At 47.2% G+C, this 25,888-nt stretch overlaps 1 protein-coding gene and 1 long non-coding RNA gene across 7 annotated transcripts in view; both read right to left on the bottom strand.

The window, feature by feature from the left end:
- AUTS2 (activator of transcription and developmental regulator AUTS2) overlaps positions 1 to 25,888 on the bottom strand; it is a 1,062,127-nt gene that overhangs the window by 263,273 nt on the left and 772,966 nt on the right. The gene's annotated exons all lie outside the window — the stretch shown is intronic.
- LOC145721521 (uncharacterized) lies at positions 8,965 to 18,564 on the bottom strand. Its single transcript, XR_014145251.1, has 2 exons — positions 12,709 to 18,564; positions 8,965 to 12,506 (listed from the first exon to the last, which is right to left on the bottom strand). It is a non-coding gene; the product is annotated as an uncharacterized LOC145721521 (long non-coding RNA).

Here is a 25,888-nt window from a genome sequence, read left to right as displayed (position 1 = left end):
ATGTTCCATAAATGCACAGAAGTGTTGCTGTATGCAAGGCTCTATTCCAGCGCTGGAGACAGGGAAGACACCATCTAGTCCCTCACATACCACCAACAGTCATAGGCCTATTTTCATCTTTTCTCAGCTCCTGAAAGAGTAACCTCCCCTTGAAAGTATAAATGTACCTTCTTCCAGACACTATTCCCCGAGTTCCTGGCTCTGAGCAGATACACTTATAAACGGAGAATAAGGAGGTGTGCATCTTTATCGGCAATCACTAAGAATGAGCTTTTAAAAATATATATATTCCGTGGCATGGAAAAAAATATAGTATGTACAAACGGGAGAGAGAAATTATGTGGGGAGGGCAGATAAACATGCACAACATGGATAAAAATGCAAAAGTTATTATAATTTATTCATTAAATCCAGCACAAGAGAACAACACTCGCTCAGAAACACCCAACAGAGGGCTAAACTTTCAGGACATTCTTCTTCCCTTGCAGAGTTTCACACGCAATGTGAGTGCGTCCCAGGCCGCTCTGCATTGGTCTTGCTACAAGCCAAGGCCTGTCCTCTTGCCAAGAGGGAGTCGTGCAGTTCACTCAAACAGTAGTTCACAGGGACTTTCCTCAAGTGGCCCCCTGTGGGGAGCCCTGGGAGTGGGCACCTCTGGGATATGGTCTCCGCCGTGTCTGAAAGCAGTTGTGTGACCTTGAGCAAGACCTTTGGCCTTCCTGGGCTTCAGCTTTTCATTACTAAAGAAAGTATCTACTTAGGCCATAACCTAACTCCTAAACACGTGGTAAGGATACATACAGTAAGATAACACATGTAAGGATGTTCTGAAAAAGTAATATAAGTCACAAGAGCCTGATGTTATGCTCACCTGACTAAAGTAAATTCCCCACATGGGGGCCTCTGTTCTTCCCTCCTCTTCCCCATCCTTGGCTCAGGTTTTCTGCCCTCTCTTGCCTGCACCGAAGTCATAACATGAACGACCGGGACTGGGTGAGCCAGGTGGCTGGATCAGCTCAAAGACTATTTTAGGGAAGATGAAAGCTTCCAATTCATTAAGTTAAAGGTCTCAGAAGCTTGGAGAACCCCCAGGTGTCAACTGAGGGTCAGCATACGGTAGCCCCAGCAGGACAATAACCTGCTGCTGTCTGGCCCAGGGTGCCTGCAGGAAGTGAGGTGCTTGGGTCTCTACTGGGAGGGACAGGGTGGAGGAGCCTCCCACCAAAATGGGGATGCTGGGGTAGTTAGCCTGAGGAACACAAGGGTTGCAGAAGGCCAAAGGGTCCCACAACCAAGCTTGTGATTTGGAAATACTTCCAGCACTTACTATGTGTCAGGACCCATTCTGTCACCTTTTTAAGCACTTTTAAAGTATATTTTAATTCTCAACACAACCCTCTGGGACAGGCACTGTCATGTTACTCATTTTATAGATGGTCACCTGGAGGATGCAGAGGAAACAGAGTCTGGCTGCAGAGTCCCTGCACTTCACCACTGAGAGATACTGCCTCTCAGATGAATATGGGGTCAGATGAGAGAGAGCAAGGAAGCATCAGTTCCACCAAGAGCAACAAAGAGGAGCCAGGAACTCCGGGTCAGTACAAGCCTGCGCAGTGGGGGCAAATTCAGATGTAGGACCTTGTCTACATTCTCACGGGTGATAGGTGCCAGTGCTGTGACTGGTGGATGAAAGCCTGCCCATACCACCAACCCTCGTCTCTTAAGAGGTTGACCTAAGAACAGGCCATGGTGGGCTCCTGCTGACCTGAAAGCAGTGATGAGCAGCCAAGCTCTGATAAGCATCTTCTGGTGTCAACATTCAGGCTCATCTGAAATATCAGCTCCATTTTCAGAAGCATATGAAATATGGCCAAGGATGGTATCATGATCAGTTCTGAAAGCTGGGAGCTGGATTGATGATGAGCCAGAAGGTTGGGAGGGGAGAAATAATGGTCATATTTTGGGGGCTGCAGATACAGACCTATTGCTGTTACTTACTGGTCTGCGTCCAAAAGTGTTCTGAGGAAATTCAGGTGCCCTGAATGTGGGGTATTATGGCTCAGGTGGTGACCTGCCCTTAGTTTTGGCATCTACTGGTCATATGTTGGACACTGTGTGGGTATAAGTCACAGTAAGCTGGGTTGTGAACATGGGCCCTAGGTCACTGTAGAGAGTGACAATTCTGGTTAGAACCTGGTTGCAAGTAATCTTTTTTGCTTATTACTCTAAGTGCCTCTCCTGACATCCCCCAAACCCACACCTAACTAGGAATTCTAGTTATTTAAAGTTCACGTTCTTCCCTTCTGCTTGTTGAACTCCTGTCCTGGCTATCCTTTTAAGGTCTATAAGGTCTGTACTGATAACATCTTTCTCATTCTTGATCTATTGGTATTTGTGTGTTTTCTTCCCTTGTTCATTGTAGCTAAGGGTTTCTCGATTTTGTTGATCTTTTCTAAGAACCAATTTTTTTTTTAAGATTTTATGTTTAAGTAATCTCTACATCCAACGTGGGGCTCGAACTCACAACCCTGAGATCAAGAATCACATGCTCTACTGACAGAGCCAGGCAGGTGCCCCTTCAAAGAACCAATTTCCATCTTAATTTTTCTTTATCATCTGTTTTCTATTTCAATAATTTCTGCTATTTTCTTTATTATTTCCTTCCTTCTTCTTAATTTGGTTTTATGTATGTCTTCTTTCCCTAGTTTCTCATGGTGGAATCTAGGTCATTGATTTTAGGCCTTTCTTCTATTCTGATATAAGCATTTAAAACTACTACAGACGCTTAACGACTGAGCCACCCAGGCGCCCCACTTCAAATGCATTTTCAAAGTAGATTGGTCATGTAATCAATCAGATAGGCTGTCAATGAAATTTTGCTGAACAGGACTGTCATCATCCCATTAGGGTGTTAATTAGAAATCTTATCTTCTGGTGGCTGGTGAAAATGGGAACTCTTCCTATGTACTTGGGAATGTTATGGGAAAAGGGTACCCTGGGACATACGTGGGAGTGAGGGTAGGAGTCAACTAGTTTGGTCTCTCACCTCTGGAAGCCCTGGGCTGGGGCCCAGTTAACTGGTTCCAGTGCTTCCTTCTTCCCCAAAGGACTACATCCTCCCCTCAGGCTGTTTAGAAAGGCTGAAAGGTCCTCCTCAGCAAAGGGATGAGAATGTCTGGGAGCAGGAAGAATCAGGAGAGCAAGGACGACCCCAAGGCTTCAATCAGGCTGCCCCAAGAGGACAAGTGAGATCCAGCCAAAGCGCTGAGGACAGCACGCTGCTGGGAGAAAGGGACACCCGAAGGCCTGGAGCTGCAGCTTTTGGGACGCAAAGGTCTGCCCTGGGGAAAAGACACCAGGGCTTGGAGGTCAGGGAAAAGGAAGCGAGGAGCACCACCACGACAGCAGACATGGGACGGTTCCAAGCAGGAGTGGTCTCAGACCCATGGAGGTGGCGAGTGGGGGGACATCAGTGTGAGAAGGAACACCTGGGGCGCCCTCTCTCGGCTGGGCTGCTGAAATGTTGGGAGCCAACCAACCAACAGTGGCAATGCCAGTGCTCAGAAATCAGACCCATGGGCGCCTCTAGCTCTGCTTGCACCCAGCGCTCCTCAGCTTGGAGGTGAAGAGCAGGACAGAGGGCTTATGAAGGGACTCCCAGCCCCTTTAGGACAAGAAGCCTTCTGGCCCGGATGCCCGGGTGGTCTGGCACTCAAGGCCGGCGCTCCTTGCCTTGCACAAAGGCTGCCCTGGGGCCTGCAGGGCGGCCGCACTGGGGAGAGAGGGCTCTGGCCGTGTTTCAGGGGTGAGCCCTGCTTCAGGCAGGCGGAGCTGGTGCAGACCATGAGGTCCGAGGGCATGATCCCTCCACAAGGGACTTGCCTCTTGGAACATCACCGTGCCGGCCTTCCGTTTCCCACAACAAGCACCAGGGCTCCTCCTCGGCCCTATTTTAACGGTTAAAGACATGCACACCAAATGCTTCCTAATTACTACTTTCGTGGCAGATGCAGTCATTTCCTTGGATTTTACTGCCATTAGTTTTCCTCACCAATTTATCCTTAGCTACTCTCCTTGAATCTTGCTTGCCTCCCCTGAGCCTTTTCCTCCTCGCTCCTCACGGCTTGTCAGCACGCCTCCAATCCCCAGGAGAGATGGAAAGCCTTGTAGAGCCCACTGCGCAAACACACATTCCTATTCATTTATCACATTTAGCATGCGCACTTCCACTCTCATCAAAACCGGCCCCAGCTCGCTAACTCATTTCCCTCTCCCAATTACAAATTAGTCCATTAGGCTGTCTGCAGTAGGCCCTCTGTTGCATCTTGGTAATGGCTTCTGAGATTTCCATCATAATCGTAATGGCTCCCTATGCAGCCATGAGGGCAGATGGAGGCCGCTAGTGGGTAATGAGCTATCACGCTACCAAAGGGCACAGCCCTGGGGCTCATTATTTAGTCTTGGCTGTTTTGTGAAAACAACAAGAAAGGTAAAATGCTGAAGGGAACACTTTAGCATATTAAATTAACACTTCTTGAAAATTCTCTCTGTAAACATGCCATATTTTCCCTTTATGCAACATCCCCAGTGCTGGAGCATACTATGGAAGGCTGTGGGGGGGGGGGGGCGGGATGGGGGGGATGGCGAGGAAAGAGGAGGGAAGGAGGGGGATGGGAGGGAAATGAGCCCCAAAAAGGGGGCAAAACATGGCACTTGAGAACCTTTCAGAGCATGCTGGAGGCAGTCTTCGCTCACCAGCTACTGTCCTCTCACGAACGTTCCCACCCACTCCTCCATTCCCCAGACAGAGAGGGGCCATCACCAGCAGCCAGCCTTGCTTAATGATGCTCCATCACTTAAAACCAGCTTGTCACCATAGCCACAGTGAAAGGCCCTGCAGAGCCCAGACCAGGTACTGTCTGCTACAGTTTTTTAAGTGGATGCCATTCTACATTATTTTTTTTTTTTTAGGGAAAATATAGAAACAACAAAACAAATAAACACAAAGCCAAAAAACCCACTACCGCCACCACCACTGACAAGAAAAATCCCTGATGCAGATACTACTATCTCAACATCTGACATCAGGTCACATTTCTTAGATACTAACCGTGGCCTGGCCCAGCGCTAAGCACGTCACATCCTACTGTTAGCTCCCTCTGCCTTCCCAAGGTCCCTATGTGACAGGCTAGTATTGATGAGGAAGGCAAAGCTAAGCCAAGTTTGGTAAGTTCCCCGAGGGCCCAGGGAGAGCCGGGATGTGAGTCCTAGCGGTGTCACTCCTCAGCCGCCCCCCTCCGCCTGTGTTCTGTGGGGCCCATGAGCCTCCCCGGGCAGACGGCGATAGCACCTGATCCTTCTCATGCTGACCCCCCTCTAGTCTCCAGGGGCACCGACCCCATCACTCCCTGCCTCCCGACCCCCACCCAAGCCTCCTGCCCATCTCTGGTAAGGTTCACTGGACAGAGGCTGGCTCCTGAGTTAAGAGGGTCCTTGCCCGATGTTATCAATTCTTGCGAAACAGTTTATCCTCAGTGAGCTGCCCTCACCCCCAACACCGCCCCCCAGCCTCAACAAGGCTACTTCTTCAGGACACGGCAGGCTCTGGGGGCTGGCCCATAATCTTTCATGCAGAGTTGATTCAGATTGCTCAGAATATGTCTCTGAGGTAGCTGCAGCTGCACCCTGTCATGGAGATTTAAGTGCCAGCACCTTCTCTGGACAGAAATGACAGTAACTGTAAGCGCCACTATGAGGAAAAAGCTATGGGAACAAAGGCAGGGCGGGGGGGGGGGGTCTCTGATCGGAGCTGCTCCTGGCAGAGGAGAAGCCCCCAGTGCTTTCAAGGAAACACAGGGGTGAGTCTGGAGGAACCACGGGTACTTCTATTGGTAAAAGTACAATAAATAATAACACGGTGGACCTATTTTCAAAAGCCTTTTCTTTCCGCTTTCAAAAGAGGCATCCTAAACCTTTCCTAAAAGGCCGGCGGATGATCCAAAACCTATCATCCCATTCTGTTCTTTACTGGCTCTTAAATCTGCCTGGGTACTGCTTCCCTCTGAAGGGTTGGAAGGGCTTCCCCATCTTTTATCTCATTCATCCCCACGATGACACTGTGAGCCAACCAGGGGAGGCTGTAATTATCCCCAGGACACAGACCAGGGAGGTAGCTAGCTCGTCTGAGAACCAGAAAGAAAGAGGAGTCCCTGATTCCCAGTCAGGGGCCAGCCTGGCCACCCCACAGCCCCACTCGAGGCTCTGCGGCTCTAGAAGCCACACATGCTCTTCCAAATAAATCCCCCAGTCCTACTCTGGTAACGACACACAAGGTCGGTTTAGAAAAGCCTGCCTTTCAAAGAGGGAAAACGACCCAAGCCCAGAGTTCAGGATGGGTCTGGTGGTAAGCAGGGTGGGGGGCCAGTCAACTTTGCTAGGCTGGAAAATACAAATTTATGAGCTGTTTTTGTTAAATTCCGATATGGATTTTTGAAAATGAAAAGGATGGATGGGTAGTTGGCAGCGAGATGTTTAATCAATGTCATAAAATATAACATTCATTGGGCTTCTAAAATGAAATTAATAATCTGTGTAGAAGTATCATTAGGAGATAAGTGACATTTCAGGCTTTGATTTGCAACTTGCAACAAATCTTACTTCCATATAATTCAAGCATTTTGGGGGATATTCATCTTTATTAAAAAATACCCAAACCTTTGCCCCTTTGCTTCACCACCAAGGGTCTTTCTTTCCCTTCAGGACAGACCACTAAATAAAAAAGGATACATTATCATATACATGCTTTAAATTAATCAAGACAGAAATATATTTAAATTAAATCAGGGATTTCTCACTTGCTGCTTATCAGGGGAACTTAGCTATCTGTAATAAGGTTTTTTTTTTTCCTCCCTTTATCTGAGACATGGGGCTTGAGCCAATGAGACATCTCACTTTCACTCAGAAGGCTTAAAGCAGGGCATAGAGCGAAATGCTGTTCTCTGCATAAATCCTAGAACTATAAAATAATATTTTAGAGCTGAGAGGGACCCTAAAATCACCTAGCCTGAGCTCTTCATTTTACAGACGAGGAACCCAGTTCCAAGGAGAGGGACACAGTGACAAACTAGAGCGAGCAGGCCAGGCTTAGAACCATGCTGCTTTCTCTACTCCACACTAAGGAGCCATGCTCTTCCCCTCGCTTTCAAAACCAATCTCAACTGGGGGGGGGGCTGGGGAATGGAAGCTGGACTCTAACAGATCTAAGTCATGGGCATTCATGGGCATTCAGGGTCTATTTTCTTTTCTTTTTGTTTCATTTCAGGTTACTCTGGAGAAGAGAAGGAGAGGGGCATGGCTACCTGGCGATCAGGAGAATAACGAGGCTCTCAATCCCTGTGCATCACCCTCGCAGGTAAACTTTGTATAAGTTCATCTTCATTAAACAGTCCTTTGTTTTTTACGTGAGCACAGGCAGGGGGCTCTAAAGCGGGGGCGGGGTGGGGGGGGTGTGCCTTGCCTCTTCTAAATAAATTAGAGCACACAGGAAAACACAGTCATAAGCTGCCCTAGATGGGAAAGGCCAGCTGCAAAGATCTCAAAGTCAGGGGCCCCACAGGGATGGTATGCCCATCTATCCTGACCCCCTGTGAGTTTGATCCCCAACTCCCCCCCCCATCATTGTCCTTCTCACACACCAAGAAGAGGCCATGCAGAACTTTATATACTCATTAAACAGCCCATAAAAAAATAGACCACATGTGACATGCCCCTAACTGTGAGTTCCGGGTAATTATCCCTCTTTGAATAGATGCAAGTATAATTCTATATTTAAGAACGAGAAGCATACATATTTCTGTCTCTACCTGTTTACCTTTCCATCTGTCTGTCTACCTTCCTCCCTTCTGCCACTTCGAAACTACTGGGGAAAAAGCAGAAATGGGGGTGGGGGTAGCATAAAGGATACCCTTTAAACAACCCATTTTAAAGCACAGAACTTCTTTCAGGATCCATGTAGACTTTGGGACGGGAGTAACAAAAATCAGGACAGTTTAAATGTGCACCTCTGAAAACACACTAGTCAGAGCCAAGAAACTGTGATCTTTATACCATCTGTAGAGGCTCTCCCCACCCCCATGCCAGAAATGTTCTGATTCTTTGTCCAGAATAGCACACTGTAATCTTGTGGGATGAGGGCCTGGCCCCCAGCCCCCTGTTGCAAAGAAAAGGTGATTTAGTAAAACAGCAAATGTCCAAAATGTGCAGTGACAGTGTAGGGCTGTTGGAGTATATAAGTCTGCTTTTTATGGGTTGGAGAACATCAGTGTGATTCTCATGCATATTCTCTCTTTCTGTTTCTCTCCTTCCCGCCCCCTCCCCCCAATTCTTTTCCCTTCCTTGAACTCTTAGCTAACTGCCCTTAGTTAGCGTCTTTCCTCCCTTTCAGACTGTTATGGGGGCTCATTGGATGAGACAGCTACGTGAGTTTAGGAGGACAGGATGCCCCAGAGGTGGTGGGGAGGGCGACTGGAGCCTAACGTGCAATCCAGGGTGTCAGTAAACCCCTGTGCCCTTTCGGCTTTGTCCTCCAGAGGTCTTGGGGAGGAATGCTTGATGTGTCTCACGGAGCATTTCCTCTTAAACCCCTGAAATTTCATTACAATCATTTATCTTCAAAGAAATCAAAACGCACCCCCGTCTCCCCTCCTATGGAAAGGTTAGGTCTTTGCTCAAGCCTACGGACTTTAACCTCATAAATATTCCCAGCTATAAGATCTTATTAAGAAGGTATGTCTCCCAGGAGCATAAAACCATCAAGCTGTAAATTTTATTTAATTTCCCATGAGATCTTATGGCCTCATACATATAATTAGAGTGCAGTAGAGAGCACTTTTTTGTGTTTTGTCAATAAATCACCAGGGAACAATCAACGTTTAAGAGGACAAGCTTTAATGATTTTTCAGACCCCTAAGCAATCGTGCCTTCACAATGGCAAGCCAGTCTTTAACCTCATCTAACTAGGACTGTGGACTGTGCCGTCAGATAGGACCCCGAACACTTAATCCTATTAGATTCCCCAGCCCAGACAATCACGGCAGAACACCCAAGGGACGTATTGATTTTGATGTGGCCGACAGAAAAGACAAGCCGACCTACCGACAGTGCTTTATTAAGTGTTTACAAATTAAATATCTGGAGGTCGGCAATAGGCCCGGCTCTGTTAAATGGGCCGGTGTGAGACGTGTGCGCTGGACCCACAGGGCACGTGTTGACTCTGAGGAGGCTTGCGGGGGGGATAGCCAGGCAGGCCCAGGCCTTGACTGCAGAACCAGCCTTTTCGGAAAGTCAGGATGCTTGCGAGAGAAATCCTGTATGGGTGGTTTGTTGTTGTGGTTAAGCTCGCTATGACCATAAGCACGTGATGTGGCATTTATTCACGTCAGAAAATGCCTGTCAGATGAAACAACAGACTTCTGTCTCCCTTGGGTGAGGGCTCCAGAAGTCAGACTCTGGTTCCTCTGGCTTTCTCCTCATACTGTGCTTTCTAAGCACATCTGCAATCTGGCACATAAATCAGGCGCCGTCAGTTTCTATTTGGCTTGATGGCCGAACCAGATGAACCCTTTTCCTTGTGTCCTTTCTTTGCTCAGAAATATTTAAAAGGCTCCAAATTTTGTAGGTAGGCATTTGACGCTTGTCACAGTCCCTACAGGGCATTCCCTTCACGATGTTCTTCAGCACGGTCCCTCTCACTTCCCTAAATACACCTCAGAGCTACGTAAGTATGTGGTTCCAACAAGAACAATGCGCATGTTGCCAAGTCCCTGTCTTTCCTCAGCAGCTTCCCTTACCTCAGTCACTGCTCCGTCCCAGTGAAGCTACCCAAATCCCCCCAGCCCTGAGGCTGCTTGCATTTCTCCTCCTCCTCCAAACCATGTGCTCGGAGCTCCTGGCTCCCTCCCACCATTTTCTGGAGTCCATCAGGTTTTCCTGCGTCACTCTGTTCTCCCAACTAGACCACGGTCCTGGAGCTTCCACTGCACTCCTTGCCCTGCTCACCTTCCACCAATGTGGGAGGCCTGGCACAGAATAGGGCTGTGGACTGACTGGCTGGTCAGGTACCCCTCAGGTCTAAGAAGCATCTCGTCTCGGTGTTCTGGCCACCTGCATCTTCCGAAGATGCTCAGGAAATGAGGATGGCAAGAAGACGGAAGCGGCCCCTCTCTGGGGTTGGTTTAGACTGACAGGCATTTGCCCAAAACGACAAGAGAGGATTGGCACTAGGTGAGCCCTCAGGATTTGCTCTGTTTTGTGACTTTATGATCTGTTATAACAAATGTCCACAGATATAGCCTCCTATGTTGGCAAAGTCACGTACCTTATTTTGCTGTTGTTTTCTGAGCTATGTCTACCTCAAAGCCCCGAATTAACCTTAAAATGGAACTTCTGCTGAGGTGCATGTGTAAAACCTAAGTGTATCTCAGTGCGCCTGAGGACCTGGCTTACACACCTGGGTCAAAGTCTCCTATGTGCACACACGTACACACACGTGCATGCGCAAACACGCTGAACGGTAACTGCTATACCTAAGTTTTTCTTGATCTCACTTGAGAGTCTCAAGATCCAGTGCAACAGAGCAATGGAGGCTAAAGACAACTGTAGTGAGAAAGACATCTTTCAAGATAATCTGGCCCGTTGCCTGTGTGCAAACGACCCGATATTCTTTTCGAGGGTTTTCGGGCAGCTGATGCCACCCCCTGCCTCAGACGTCACAATCTGACATTTTCTGTGAGGGAAGTCCGTACTTCGCACGGTACCTGGGCACACAGGAAGGCCTCGAAACAAGGGAGCTGTTCTGATTTTTATCACCTTCATTATAGCTTTCTGTCCTGCATTTATCTTTCATCTTCGTATATCTCGGTCTTTCTAGACCGGGGGTGTTCCAAAGTTAGCTGTGACAAGCTGATTTAGGGTTAGCATGGTGGTGCAAGGGAGCTCTGGGCACTCAAATCCCCATCTCTATTTTATAGATCAGCCTTCCACCCCACGTTCAGCAGGTAAAATGAATTTGAAAACCCATGCCCTAGACCAGGGGTCTAGTCTTTGGCATCATTTTTTTCAAGACCTCAATGAACAAAGAGTCATTCAGCAAAAATGATTTATGTGGGTGAACCGAAAATCAATCTACATTATGGGAGAAAAGTTCTTCCATGCATCATTATTAATTTCTGCTTCCCTCCCCGTACTGTGTCTAGGCTCTTCACAGAGGACAGGGCTTTGTGTTTGGCACTATTGACTTTGGGGAAGTGGCATGTGTGGGACATGTGACTGGTGTGGTTTGGGGAGAAGGGCCAGGGCTCACTGTCCTCAAGAAAAGCTTCCTGCCTCAGAGTATGCCCCTGAAGGGTCAGGGGCGGTGCTGGGTTTCAGAGTCAAGCTCCATAAAACAAATGGCTGCAAATGGCCTTTTCCCAATCTTACAATGCAGTAATTCACAAAACCCTCTCAGGGAATTTTTATGGCTTTATATTAATGTTCATTTAGGAAAGAAGTGAGAAGGGCATCGTCAAGATTTTAAAAAATCATTAAAAAGGGTCCTCACTTGGGTTAATAGTGATACCTTAGCACAAAAAATGCACTGATATACCATAAAAATTGTTCTAGGATACTATTTTTTCATCATTTTTATATGACCTCCTTTTTGTCTGCACTTAACTGCTGAGATAAAAAAGTAGACTGGGTAATTAAATTTTCTCTTCATTTTCATTTTCATCTTAATTCAATAAATATTAATCAAGTATTTATAATATGCCAAGTACTGTGGGAAGGGTCTGGCGACATAATATCTAATCTCTACTTTCAAGGTGCTCAGAGTTTGTAAATTCATTAAAAAATTAAACAACTAAAATTCATAATTATCTGTGTACATGTGTAATCATTTATGATGCTCTTGCCTGTACCGACTGTAAGTTGATTTTAAGAGTCTTGTAGCCAGTTTGATATTTAAAAATCTAGAACAAAAGTTTAAAAAAAAAAAAAAGAAACAACGAGGAAGGTGCCCCTCTGGTGCGAAGGCCTCCCTCCCTGTGCCAGAGGGCAATACGGTCTCAGCAAGGAAGAGAGGGGGACATGGGGGTGCGGTTACGGGGGCATACGCAGGTAAGGAAGGATAAATAGGGTGGGGCAGGGAGAGTAAATTAAAATAGAAAAGGCAGGGAGAGGGGGTGGTTTTCTGAGCAGGCTCCTGAAAGTGAAGCATGGAGTTCACTGTGGGGTTCACACGATGCCCGCCCCCCGAAAGGACATGCATCTGTCTAGCAGAGCACTGGATTGGGAGGGAGGCCTCCCTGTCCAGAGAGCAGTCCAGCTAGCGTGATGTCAGAACCAAGACTACAGAAGAAGGATACACGAGACATTTAGCAGCTGCTATTTTTGGGTGGTGGGATTACGTGTGCTCTTTACTTTCTTCTCTGTACTTATCTTTGTTTTTGATATGGAAAATACCTTACCTTTTTTTTTTTTTTTTAAAGATTTTATTTATTTATTTGAGAGAGAGAAAGCACATGAGAGGGGGGAGGGTCAGAGGGAGAAGCAGACTCCCCGCCGAGCAGGGAGCCCGATGCGGGACTCGATCCCGGGACTCCAGGATCATGACCTGAGCCGAAGGCAGTCGCCTAACCAACTGAGCCACCCAGGCGCCCAATACCTTACCTTTTTAAGAGAGAAGCCGCATGGGTGATTTTTCAAAAGGGTAATGACCAGAACAACGAAAGAAAAAAAGGAAGAAAAGGAGATTGGGTCCGCAGAACGGTCCAAGTCATAACAACATCCCTCAGATAAAGGTTGCCTTCCTCACACTCTCCAGTCTCTTGCTGTGTACAGCGACAACAATTCTCCCACACTCGCTACTGTACCAAGGGTCAGGGCCACGGCTCAGGGATCCTCACGCGGTGGGGCCAGCAGCCGTCGGGCCCTCAGAACAACACTGCTGGCTGGGGGCAGGTTTGGAGGGAAGTGGAAAAGAAACAAGATGGTGATAGGACCAAGTTTTCCCCCATGACAGCGCAACATCTCTGGTGGCTGGGAGGGGCGTACACTTATTTCTCTCTGTTCTGTTGTTTCTGAGCCTGGGGAGGGAAACAGACTTCGTGGCCTGCCAGGGCACTCGGGGCTGGGAGGCCCTTTAGTCCTGTCACCTGACCATCACAGAACTCTCTCAAGTACTTTAAGTATTTAATGATCTAAGATTTAATCTATATTCTTACCCAGCTTGCACAAACCTATAAATAGGCTCATCTCAGGGTTATTGCTGTTATAAATTAATTATGGAAATGTCAACCAAATCAGGTACGTGCCAGCCAAGTAATGGGAGGGCAGTGATCCACTGAGCAGAGGGCAATTCTGAGGATGCCCTCTGTGCAAAGTTCACAGCCTCTGGCCGGGTTCCCTCGGCTCCCAGGGAGCTTAACCTTGAACCAGACACTCAAAGTCCATTTCCTCCCAAGTCATTGAGGGAGGTTGGAAAAGTGACTTTTGGACGCACCTCTTTTGACTAACTTCGTGCCCTTCCTCCTCGCATGACCCGCCGTATCTTTCCCCTGCCTAGGAATGGGTCCACAAATTTGACGGGCCTGCCTTTCTTTATATGAGAAGACAGGTATCTTGGAGCTTATCTGCGTGGGGTTGATATTGGTTATGCTTCTGCCCCTCCTGGATCCTGCTGTTGGGAAGTGAAAATTATGGCTGGAAAAGGAAGAGGTGAGTAAATACTGACTCATTAGAAAGGAAGGTTTTCTACAGAGGATGCCACTGTTCCCATCAGGCCTGGAGCCAGCCTGGCACTGTCCAAGGGTATGATGAGGTAAAAAAAAAAAAAAATAGTGTACTTTTAGACAGCAATTCATTTCTACAGGTCAAAGTGGCTAGATTTTATCCAAATAGTGCATCTTCTAGGACTCATAGGAAGCCCAGAAAAGGTGTAGCACTGTCCCCCAAAGGGGGAGGCTGTTTCCGTGCAGTTAACTACTCCCCACTGGGGAAGAGTTCGGGGTCTCCAGCTCTGAGTGTAATTTCGAGTTCTATGGCTCAGGCGGGGATAGAACGATACCATCACAACCAGGTACTGTGGTTAATGTAAATCCTTACAATATCTCTCTGAGATGGACATTATCACCCTCGCTTTACCAATGAGAAAACAGGCTCTGGGAAGTTATCCAACTTGCTGAAGGCTACAGAGCTTGTCAACGGTAGAGTCAGAACATGAGCCCAGGCCTAGGACTACAGAGACAGTTAATGATAATGCAGGTGGATCTACTGTAGTCTGAGCACCTTGCAAGGTCATTTCCTCAGCCTTCTGACCTCAGAAAGGTGAGTATCTAAATCAGATGGGAAGCTCATCTTCCCTTTGAAATCTGTAGAACAGTCCAGTCAGCACAGGCCTTAGAGAAACTTACATGTACTTTTATGCCACTTAATAAACGACCAGCATGCGACACCTCTTACTCACGTACGGGTTGGGGGACGAACTGTATTTGGACAATTCCTTTCTGATGCAAGCACCAAAGTGTCATCCCTGCTCCAGAGACTGTTTATCTCTGATCCTGTTTCACGGCAGTAAGCAATACAGTTAACCTTCCTTAATCCATCTGTGGGGTTGGTACTAAGCTGTGGGGTTGGTACTATGCAGGGCTGAGGAGCGGTGGAACAGAAGTGACAGGAGAGGCTCTGAGCCACTGCAATACAGCGTGGGTCTCCTTCTGGGGCACAGGAAGCTTTTGAACTCTAGCACTGCGTCAGACAAGTCACTCATCCTCACTCCCTGGGCAGGGAACGGAGTCTGAGAATGCCTATGGCCATCTACTTTACAGACTTGTTATGGGGATGGGCGAAAACATGCAAACTGTCATGATCATGCTCCTTGGTCCTCATCCTTTTGGGGCAGAGATCCGACATGGAATGGTATCGTTACTTTTCACGTCACTTTGTCATATTCCCTGTATTCCCCATTAGACGATAAATTCCTTGAGGGTAGGGGTCTAATTTGCACTTCCTGTGCTCCTCGACACATTCAGCACAGCAATTTATTGACTAGTAGCATATTTCTTTTCAAATGGACTTAGTAAGGAAGTCATAATTGAACACCGCTCTATGGGGCACTGTGGGGAAAATTAACAAAGTCTATAAATCACTGAGTGCTACGGGAGACAATAAGTAGAAGATGTGGTCCCAGCCATTTAGGTCCTTCAGTGACCTTCAGAGTCCTTCACAGTCCTTCAGAGCTGTGACCACGAATGTGAGGAGCACAAAGGTGTGCAGAAAATGCTGTGATTTACCAGACAGGAGGGCAGATCACTCCCTGCCCGGGGAACTTCCCTGGAGGAGAGGGATGAGCGCAGAGCAGGAAGGAGAACAAGGACTGGATTCAATTTCACTCACAAACGTCTCAGACAGTTCCGCTCCTCCCCGACTTCGAAGTTCTGCACACTGGGGACAGGTAAGCTTTGTCTGCCTCCGAGGAAGGCTGAGAACTGGCTCTCGAGCAAAAGGCTACGTAGACCGTGTGTGGACGGGAACCTCTGCACCTCAGACTGGCGAATACCCAACATGCCAGGCAGAGATTCCAAGGGCTTGAGGCCTGCCTCTGAACACCTTCAGAAACAGAACCAACCAACTAAAGGCAGATACAAAGGTCGCCGCCCTCTGGGGTAACCTGATTGGAGGAAGGCTGCAGGTCCCATTTCCGTGGGATGGAGACCAGGCCTTGGACCTCCCTAAGGAGTTGGAGCCAGACCTAAAGTGAGGGAAGGAAAACCCCCCACTTCCTGATCAACAGCTTCTTGCCATAAAGTACTTAGGATCTGTTTCCTGGTTCCCCACAGTGGGTCCTAACTACATGGGCTTTCCTGCATGAGTTCTGACATCTCGGGGGATATCACTGACAGGGAGGGAATGTCACGAAAGGCTGTAAAATAGTGATCGTGAACAAGGGCTTCAACTTGAATGCCCACCCTGAAGTGTGCCTCTCCTAAACATGATGAATAAAAGAGGTAAGTGTATGGGAGTTGTATATGCTTCCGTGGGTGGTGATACTTATATATTCCTTATCACAGAAGTTAAGAAGGCTGGATATAGAGACATAGAGAATCTAACCTTTCAACAGATGTGTCATGGGCTCTAAGTGGTGAGTGGGGTGTTTTGGGGGGTGGTGTTCTACCACAAAGAGAAGGAAACTGCTTTCCTCTGGGAGACTCTGGGGTCTGCCTTTGGAGCATCAGGACCTGCTGAGGGTCCCCTGGGAGGCTGGGGTTACAAGTGATAACTGGGGGTACAGAACACAGGGTGGGGAGGCAGCCCAACCGGCCCCCCAGTGAGAGTGGGTAAATGTTACCTTGAGCGTCAGATTTCCTAATTACGTGTTACCCTCTGTGATAATTTTTTGGCCCACAGCCTTTAGATCAGTCTTATTTAAATGCTCCAGCCTGTTCTCTACTGCACTGTTTATAATTAGAGCAGCTTTTGATGCCAAAGTGCAAATGGGGTGGGAGAGTCCCTCGAAGCCAGTTTGGAACGTAGCAGATGATTCCTGCAGGATCACTGAGGCCAAGGTGAATCTACAGACAGAAGAGTGTGCTCCAGCAGCTTTTTAACACCTGGAATGTCTTCCTCCCTTTTCCAGGCTTGGAGGAGCAGGTATGGTTTTATCAAGGGAGCTGGCAGATTTTCTTGAACTGTGGGGTCTGGTCACACACGGCCCTCACCTTTGAGAGACATGCTTGTGCCCGATACCTAACGCAGAGCACGGCTGATGGGCTCTGAGAACTCTCCAGGTTCCAAAGAGAGAAGGGTGAGCCTGCTGTGTCTGTGTGGCCCTGTGCTTATGGAAGGCATTTATGGAGCCAAGCCTCCCCAACAGGATATGAGAGGCCCGGGCATATTCTTCGGCAACTCAGCTTCATGCTCTTTCATTAAAATCAAAACCAGGTATCACCTCATCATCATGTCCTTGGTTCTGTGCTCTTAAAAGCAGAATCAGGCTGCAACCGGCACCCAAACTGACTTACGGAGTCCACGGAAACTGATAAAACTTGTATTTTGTAGTGACCTGGTAAGGAATGGCTGCTCATAAACACAGGAGGGATTTGCTAACTATGCAGGTTTGCTGCCAGGCCATTATGGCTTATTTAAAACAGGCGAACGTTGACTCTGGTTACATGCTGAAATTCATAAAACTTCTGAACATGTTATGTTAGTCTTACAAAATTGGAATGTATGTGTACAGTATATTTTAAAGACTTTCAAATATTAAGCATTTCACACAAGCTGGGAAAAATGCTCGGCTCCCCTCCCCCTCCTTCCCGTCTTCCCTATTTCGGCATCAAATGTTATTCAAGGATAATGAAAACCAGAGAAGTCCATGCCTGAATAACTAGGTTGTCTAACTGCATTACAGTAAAATGAAAGATCAGACTGTGGTTGCAAAGAGCCAACTTAACAGCTACAGAGCCTCGGGAAGGACATACATCTTGTAACCAACGAAGTTTACTGATGTAGCCCCCTTGATACCTGATTCAGTGCCATAGCTCTGGTGAGAGAAATTTAATTTCTCTCCACTGAACCCCACAAGGATGGTATTCAACTGGAGGGGTTACACCTGACACGAAACAAGGATCTGAGGCGCTTTCTGTGACGTCTAATCCAATCAGAGATGACAGAGAGGTAAGAACAGGAGGTAGCCAGACCTCAGAAACTAACGCTTTTCTCCAAATATGCCTGTTTCTACTTACAGATATATTGCCCTAAAAATGCAGACTAGCATGATGAGATCTTGATTCCGGATGGTGAGATTCTCTAATCCTTTTAAGCAAAGCTTTCCTCATTGTGGTTCCAGCGTTCTTATCCCTGTTAGTTAGCTAACGCATCTTTAGTGGTTGGAAATTATTTTACGGAATGTTTTAGTATACTTCACATGTAGACAAAATGTCCACAATCGGCTACCCTTATAAACATGCTGACTATGCAGGTTCACCAGTTAGCAGCGACTGGGTGAACCTCACGGCAGCTCCTCTATAATGCTCTGCCATGTCTGGAGGTTGTACAGTTCCTTCTAGAAACAAAACCAAAAACAAAAAAATAACAACAAAATCATAAAACAAAACAAAACAACAAAAGGAAAAAACCCAAACAACTTGCCTACTGATATATAAGTTAGATTTGGCTAGGGATTCTGATTTGGGGTTCTTTCCTAGAGATCAACAACCCTGCGGTCCATCAGTATGCTCTCAGGAATGGGACTAGGGTGTCACGCGGCACACCGCGTAAATGCTTTGGCACAGGACTCCAGGACCATCCAATGGTAAAGAGCAGCACAATGCTCTTCACTTTGTTTTCTACAGTTTCAAGTTTAATGGGCGCCATTTTGAATGACGAATACCCACAGGGTGTAGGAGTAAAGGGCTGGTATTAAGGTTCATGTTTCTAGAACCCAGACCACTGTGTCCTGGCCCAGATGAGAAGTGAATATTCTGGTGCTTTGTTCAGGGCAATGCAAGGCAGCTTCAGCTGAGATGACAGAGCCTCTGCCCTCACCCCCTACTGCTCCTGTTCTCTCTCTCTCACCCAACTGCAACCCCCAGGCCTGTTGGCTATTCCTCAAACACACCATGTATGCTCCTACCTCACGGCCTTGCATTTCCTGTGCAGTTTGTCGGGAACTTTGCCCCCACCCCCACCCCAATAGGCAACCACATCTCATTTCCTTCAGATCCTTACTGATCGAGGCCCTCCTGGACCACATCTAACATTGTAGCTCTTCCTACTCCACTTCCTTCCCTGCTATTTTTTTCTCTAGATAACACATCACCTGATGATAGAATTAGTCCACGTATTTAAACGGTTTTGTCTATCTCTCCCCGCTATTAGTTCTATGGAGGTATGGGAGAAATAGTCACATCTCTAGCGTTTATCATTGTACCCAACACAGGGTAGGCATGCAAAAAATATTTGTTAAAATAAAAAAGAATGGATTGGAGTTAGGGAGGTTAACATAGTAATTGTGCAGTGTTTGTACACAAAACTGACCACTTCCTTACCTATCTGAGTCTCAGGGTCTGAAGGAATGCCACACCTGCTCCTTTAATGTTTTCAAGATCCTCTGAGAAGGAGACCAAAGTCCTTAATTTGATTCCAGCCACATCTCTCCCTCCCTTTCTCCCCATCCTACCCACAGCCAATTCTGGATGCCTTTTTTTCTTTTTCTTTTAAAAGAGCAGTACTAGGAAAGTCCTAAGAAAAACCTGCATGAAAGAATGGCCATGTTTTGTTGATTATAGTCATAAACTCTAGAAATAGTATATCCAACAAGGGACTTACTCAAATACCATTGGAACTGGAACCTCTTTCTTCAAGAATCCTTCTTTCAACAGTCTTTGTGCAGTGAAATAGACACATCCAGTGGGCTGCTGGGTTAATTACAGCTCTGCATAACTCTAACTGTCCCGGGGGGGAAGAGCCCGCCTCGCTTCGCCTGTTTAAAGGTGTCACTTGCTTGACTTCCTTCTTGATCTCCTTATATTACTTCCAGCCTGCCCTTCCCCAAGAATGATCCCCTGTAAAGATAGCCAGGAAATTCACAGGCTGAAAACACACTGCTGGGGGTCAGATCCCCACAGCTTTTATTTCTGACACAGACTACTATACAATGCTGTTTGTTGCTGGTTTGGCTGGAGGGCAAGAGAAATGGGGAATGGGGCGGGGGGAGGGGGCAGGGGTAACTAACCTTTATGGCTATCCCCTTTAGGATTAGAGATAAATACCATATCCACAACCTGCAGGCTTCTCTTTCTCTGCCCTTGCTATCTTATGATTCTCTCCACTCCTTCCCTTTCCTATTTTCAGATGCTGCATTGTATCTCTTCAATGACATAAGTCTCTTCATAATTATATCTAAAGTTTGTCTAGTCTGTTTACCAACCTCCGATTGTGTGTTGCAAAGCCCATGCTTAGACAGTGTTGACTGTAAGAAATATATTTCAGCGACTGCCTTCGGCTCAGGTCATGATCCTGGAGTCCCGGGATCGAGTCCCGCATCGGGCTCCCTGCTCGGCAGGGAGCCTGCTTCTCCCTCTGACCCTCCCCCCTCTCATGTGCTCTCTCTCTCTCATTCTCTCTGTCTCAAATAAATAAATAAAATCTTTAAAAAAAAAAAAAGAAATATATTTCATACATGGAATAGAAATTTGTTATAGCACTAAGCACGATGGCCAAAATTAATCTCTTCCATCAAAGCAGACCTTCAGTGAGGCTCTCTTCACACTGAATGCTCCCACTTCCTTCTGCCATGTCTCCTGGGTTTTGAGTTTTAACAGCAGTCTGGATGACCCAATGTTGTAGTTGGTTCTCTGATGTTCCTCTTTCTCTGCTGGATGGCTTACAGTCTAGACTGCTAGGTGAGGCTGGTAACGGCCAGTTGAATAAGAGGCTGAGGTCATAGGGGAAGCTCTCTGCTAACCACTAGGTCCTTATCCTAAGAGATTTCGGGTATGGAGGCAGGGTGTGGGGGAAGTGGTGGGGTTCATGGGGATAAAAAACATTCCCCATTGGTCATTCTAAATACAATATAGCATTTAATACTGTTAGCTTTTCCCTCCAGCAAGTAACACTCTTGCTGTGATTACGCTAAGTCTTCACGAAAATTTCTAGGTCATTTCTGCATCTGGTATTGCTAAGCCATACATGTTTCATGCTGTACTTGAAGAGCCAGCCCGTTACACTGCCCCATGGTGTTCTCCAGAATGATTCTTTAAAAAATGTGAATGAAGGGGCGCCTCGGAGGCTTAGCTGGTTGGGTGTCCGACTCTTGGTTTTGGCTCAGGTCATGATCTCAAGGTCGTGAGATCGAGCCCTGTGTTGGGCTCCACACTCAGTGGGGAGTCTACTTGAGATTCTCTCTCTCCCTCTCCTTCTACCCTTCCCCCTGCTCTCTCTCCCTCAAATAACCAAATAATCTTTCAAACAAAAACAAAAACAAAAAACCCACGAATGAGATCACTTGCACGGTGAATACCTTCCAGTCGCCTCCCTTCTCCCCCAAGAGCGTCTGAAATCCCTCCAGCCTCAGAATCTTGCTGTCGCCTGTGGTATGTATCAGATATGGGCTCCATCTTTTTTATCTGAAGATAGAAAGATTACTTTCTCCTGCTGGCAATTCACCAAGTAGTTCTTTTTCGGGGGAGTAGGGTAGAATTAGACCTTGCTTCCTCTAAGTTCTAGGAGATAAAGTTCCGATAACGTAAGTCAAGAATCCATGGGAGGGTCTGGCTTTGGACCACAGTCCCTCCCGCTGTGGGGGTTAAAGACAGCCTCAACTTCAAAGTCAGTCCTGTTAGATGCCAGTCCAGCTCGCCTACCTAGAATGATGATTTCATCATTTACTCAATCTCACTAGGGCTCAGTTTCCTCACATCTAAAATGTAGATAATGAAAGCACACACCTCATGAGGCTGAGTAACGATTAAATCAGATAATAGCAAAAAAAAAAAAAAAAAGTCAAATACAGTGCCTGCCACAAAGGAAGTAGTCAACAAAGTATCATGTAAGTGCTAAATGTGCGCCCCCAAGAGGACATCTGTTTCTCTCCCACGTAATCCCCACCTAAATTCAATACTTTCCCCCCAACAGGCCAGATCTCCATCTTGGGTTTCATCCCATCAAGTCTCAGTGCTACTCAACGAAGTCGTACTTACTCGGCTAGAGGAAGATAAGGTTGTGCATTCTGAGGCTTAAATACTTATGTGGGGTGCTTTCTAAGAAAAGAACACCTGGTTAGGAACACCAGATTCTGTGTATGGGTTTGCAAGAGGTCCTGGTAAGTGGAAGGCCTTGAGGTTTCCAGTTCACAGCTTCCTGTGAACGTGATGAAGTGCCCTCCACAGAGCCCGCTTTCCTGCGAGGCATGTAAGGGACGTCAGAGACTGTGGGGCAGTCAGACCTTCATCTCGGTCATGTACGGTCTCCAGCTCCCTGACAGTATCTCCTTTAGTTCCACGACCGACCTAGGAAGGAGAGAACTGTCTCACACTCTCTCCCATTCATTGCCAAATCTTGCTTATTTGGTCTCAAAATGAATTCAGTTCCTCTCCTTCTCTCCACCCCCACCACTGCCTGCCCCGAGGCGCCATCTCTCACCTGGACGTTACTAAGTCTCCTGACCGCTGGTGTTGGCCCTGGCTTGCCACAGTCTGTCCTCTACACGGCAGCCCCGGCCCGCGCTTTGAAGGGTCAGTCAGATCATGTCTGTCCCTGCTTTAAATGCTACGGTGACTTCCAATTGGTCTTTTCAAGATCGTAACTACACACTCACACACACACACTCACACGCACACACACTCACTCATCTGGTACTTGATGCCTTTGTCTTACAGTTTAAAATTAATACGTTTTACTTCATAGATATTTACGGATTCTTCTAACTATAGACGGAAAGTATGTATTTTATTCATATGTGCATGGAATAGCTATACAATTAATCATGTGTTTGTCCACAGAGAGAATCTTAATCGATGCAAAAAAATTCGAGATTTTAAAGGCTATATTTCACACTAAATTTTCAGGGCAGGGAACAGGTCCACTTTGTTGCTGTGTCCCTAGAGGTCACGTTACGACCCAGCACACAGTAGGTTTTGATCAATGTATGTCAAAGGAAAGACTGAATGTACAGACGACAGCTGTGAGGGGCTAAGCTCCTTTTCACAGGGAAGATCCCGAATTTCACCATTACGATGTTCTGGGTATTTATCGATTGACAGGCAAGGTTATAATCACCACATAATTAACATTATTGTCATTCATAATCGCTGGGCACCAAAACATCCTCCTTCCCCTGACATAACAATTTCTTCCGGAGGAGCTCGTTCCGTGGTTTACCAAGGAGTGCCTCCTCTTCCGCAACATGTGGGACCTCGTGTTTGCATGAGTATCCCCTGAGCAGCCTCACGTCCCTACCTGTACAAGAGGTCTTTCATTGCTGGTTGAGTCAGTCAAGAAACGCTAATTCTATTTTTTTTTAATCACCAAACCACACAGAGTTAGCTACCTCCATTCTCTCCACTCCTGCAGGTCTAGGGGACGTGATGAGAACACTGCCTGTCTCATTCACCTCCTTCCTCCCCTCTTCTGTCCGAGACGTTAGGTCTTAACCGCGCTTCCCAGCTCCAGCGTGTCCCTCCTGCCAGCCGATCTCCTGAAGCAAGCGCCTTCCTCAGCTTCCTCGTCTCCCCAGCCTGCAGCAGGAGACTCGGACAGTGGTGGCTGGCCTCTGGGAGCAAGAACAACGCCCTTGCTCAGGCCTCCTCTCAGCTTTGCACCTCCGGGCACAGTCTTCACGGTCATTCTGGTCACTTGCTTGGTTTACCGCAGCACCTACTAGACTGCTGCAGAATATGGGGGCTGAATACTGCCTTCATATAAATATCCTCTTTAAGACTCCCCTACTATCTCCTCTGCGGCCGTGGCACAATCCAACTGGTATTTCCCAGGAGAAGACCACCAACTGTCATCAGCCTGGTGGCTCAAGGAGGGCAGGCCATAAGGCACCTAAAAAGCAAAGAGGATACTATCCAGGGATGGCACCTCTCCCCGCAGGTCTCCGGCTTCCTCTGGTCTATGTAATGGGATTTTGTGCACCCCGTTGCCTGTCCCAGGCTCTCTGCACTTGCAGCCTGACTGCTCACTGGGACAGGAGAGGTTTTGTCCCCTAGTGACAAGTTTCAGGCAGTTGTTGGCAGCCTGAAGAAGTGCCCTTGGGATAGAGCCCTTCCTGATCCCCCAAATCACGTCACTACAGGTGTCGGGGAGTGGAACGGTCCTACAGTCTGCTTTCTCATCGGCAGGCAGAGGCAGAAGAACATTCCCTGAGTGGGGGAGTCCATTGGTGGTTTCTTCCCTTCAAAGTCCAAATATCTAACTGGGGTTCTTACAATATGGGATGATGGCGAGCCGCTAGCAGGCTAACTGTACTAGCTGTGAGACGCTGGGCCAGTTCCCTAAACTTTCTGTGCCTCGGTGACCATCTTGCAAATGGGGACACAAAAAGTGATGCCCACTTCACGGTGTCATTATCAAGATGAATGTCTGATCTACGTGAAGGGCTTAAAAGTACTGGGCATACAGTGGGCGCTCTGGGTGCTCGCCAAATGCTATACTTCACGGTTTGTCACACATCATAACACTCGATCATGCGCTGTTCTGAATGGCTCCGGAACGGGCTCACAAATACCTCCTCTGTTTCCTCAGCCAGACTGGAAGATGCTGGAGAACAGATATCATGCCTGAAACCTATCAGAATTACTCCAAAGCAATATACGTAATAGGGATTCAAAGAGTTTCAGAAGAGCAACATCCCTGTGGTTTCCGCTGTGCGCCAGGAAATAGAATAGATGCTGAGTTAACAAGACGGAGGAGGCTACGTAGGGGAGGCAGGGGATATAGGAGGAGGCACATCTTTTCTAAATTAACATGGCCCCCTCGTTCCCAGGCCTGCTCCCGAATCCTTCAGGAAGAGGCTGGTGGCATGCTTGCATTTATACTGAACAGAGCTACGAATTTGTTGAACATTTTGTTTTGATTAAAAATTAATAGCTGCTTTTGACCCATATGGATTAATTTCACTTTCTCTAAGTATCTCCTTAATTGACAAACTACCATGAGGTGAAAGAACCAATTAAACAGAACAAACCACCCCCTCCCTCCCTCTGCCAGTCTTCGTCCTCCTTACTCCCTCTCCATGTTGTCTGGCCTGAGTGTTTTAATAGATTATTTCCATAGGAGCACAATGAGATTAATTACTCAGTAAACACACAAGAACAAAGGTGGGGGGTAAGCCTGATGTGGATGCGAGCCCATATGGAATCTACCAAAGAGCAGTGGATGAAGGTTTGGGGAAGGGCCGAAAAGACAAGAGATCCACTTCCATGGCCTCGAAAGATTGACAAGGGCAGTTCTTGTCAGTTAACTGGCACTCCCAAGCTTATCAGCCATCGGAGGCTGCTCGGTGTGCTGCGTTATCACAGTCTGGCAAAACTCCTTGATGAGGTCCCTGGCAAGTGCTGACCAGGTTATTCTCATAACAGGCTGGACAAAGTCTACTCATTGTGCATCATGACACGTGGTCTAGTGAGGGGGCACGAGGCTCTGCGTGCTGAAGTGAGGGGATTCGATGGGAAGACCGTATGTGTGTCACTGAGTGCTATGACCAGGGCAATACACCCAGGCCCCCACGGACTGAAGACGTTACCCTCTGCTGGGGTTTTCTGCAGGCTTCTAGATCTTTCTGGTTGCACATTTCTCTCCCCCTTCCCCTAAAGGCTCTGCCAAACCGAGTGAACAGGAACACTGTACGTTGTTTGGGGCTGGAGAGCTCCAAGAAACTTTCGCCAGAGACAGATCTAAAACAACTCACTGCCCTGAAATAGGAGACTTCTGGGTCTAAACCCATCTTTCGTTTGGAGAACTACAGACCTACAGCTCTCCTGTGGGCGTGTCTGACACCAAACCAACTTGTGAATTCCCAACCTGGGAGTGGGTAGGTCAAGAAGAAAGTGATGACCCGCTGTGCCTTCCTCAGCAGATTTTTTTTTTTTTTTTTTTTTTAATGGCAAGGCACAATCCAACAATGCCTAGAAGGTCTGCAGCCCATGGTTGTACACCAACACAACAATGTACACAGAGAGAAGCTAGGAAACTGTGTTCTTTAAAAACCTAGAAGAACCTTTAGAAATGATCTATTCAGTGCCTCCCCCAATATTTTATTATGAAAATTTTCAAACACAGAAGAGTGGAAGGAACTTTACAGGGAACACACACATGCCTAATGCCAATATCCTATCCTTACGTTACA

The sequence above is a fragment of the Leptonychotes weddellii genome, chromosome 5, assembly GCF_054177405.1.
Source record: "Leptonychotes weddellii isolate Sample4059 chromosome 5, ASM5417740v2, whole genome shotgun sequence".
In the NCBI taxonomy this organism is placed as follows: domain Eukaryota; kingdom Metazoa; phylum Chordata; class Mammalia; order Carnivora; family Phocidae; genus Leptonychotes; species Leptonychotes weddellii.
This window is presented reverse-complemented; position numbering and strand designations above follow the sequence as displayed.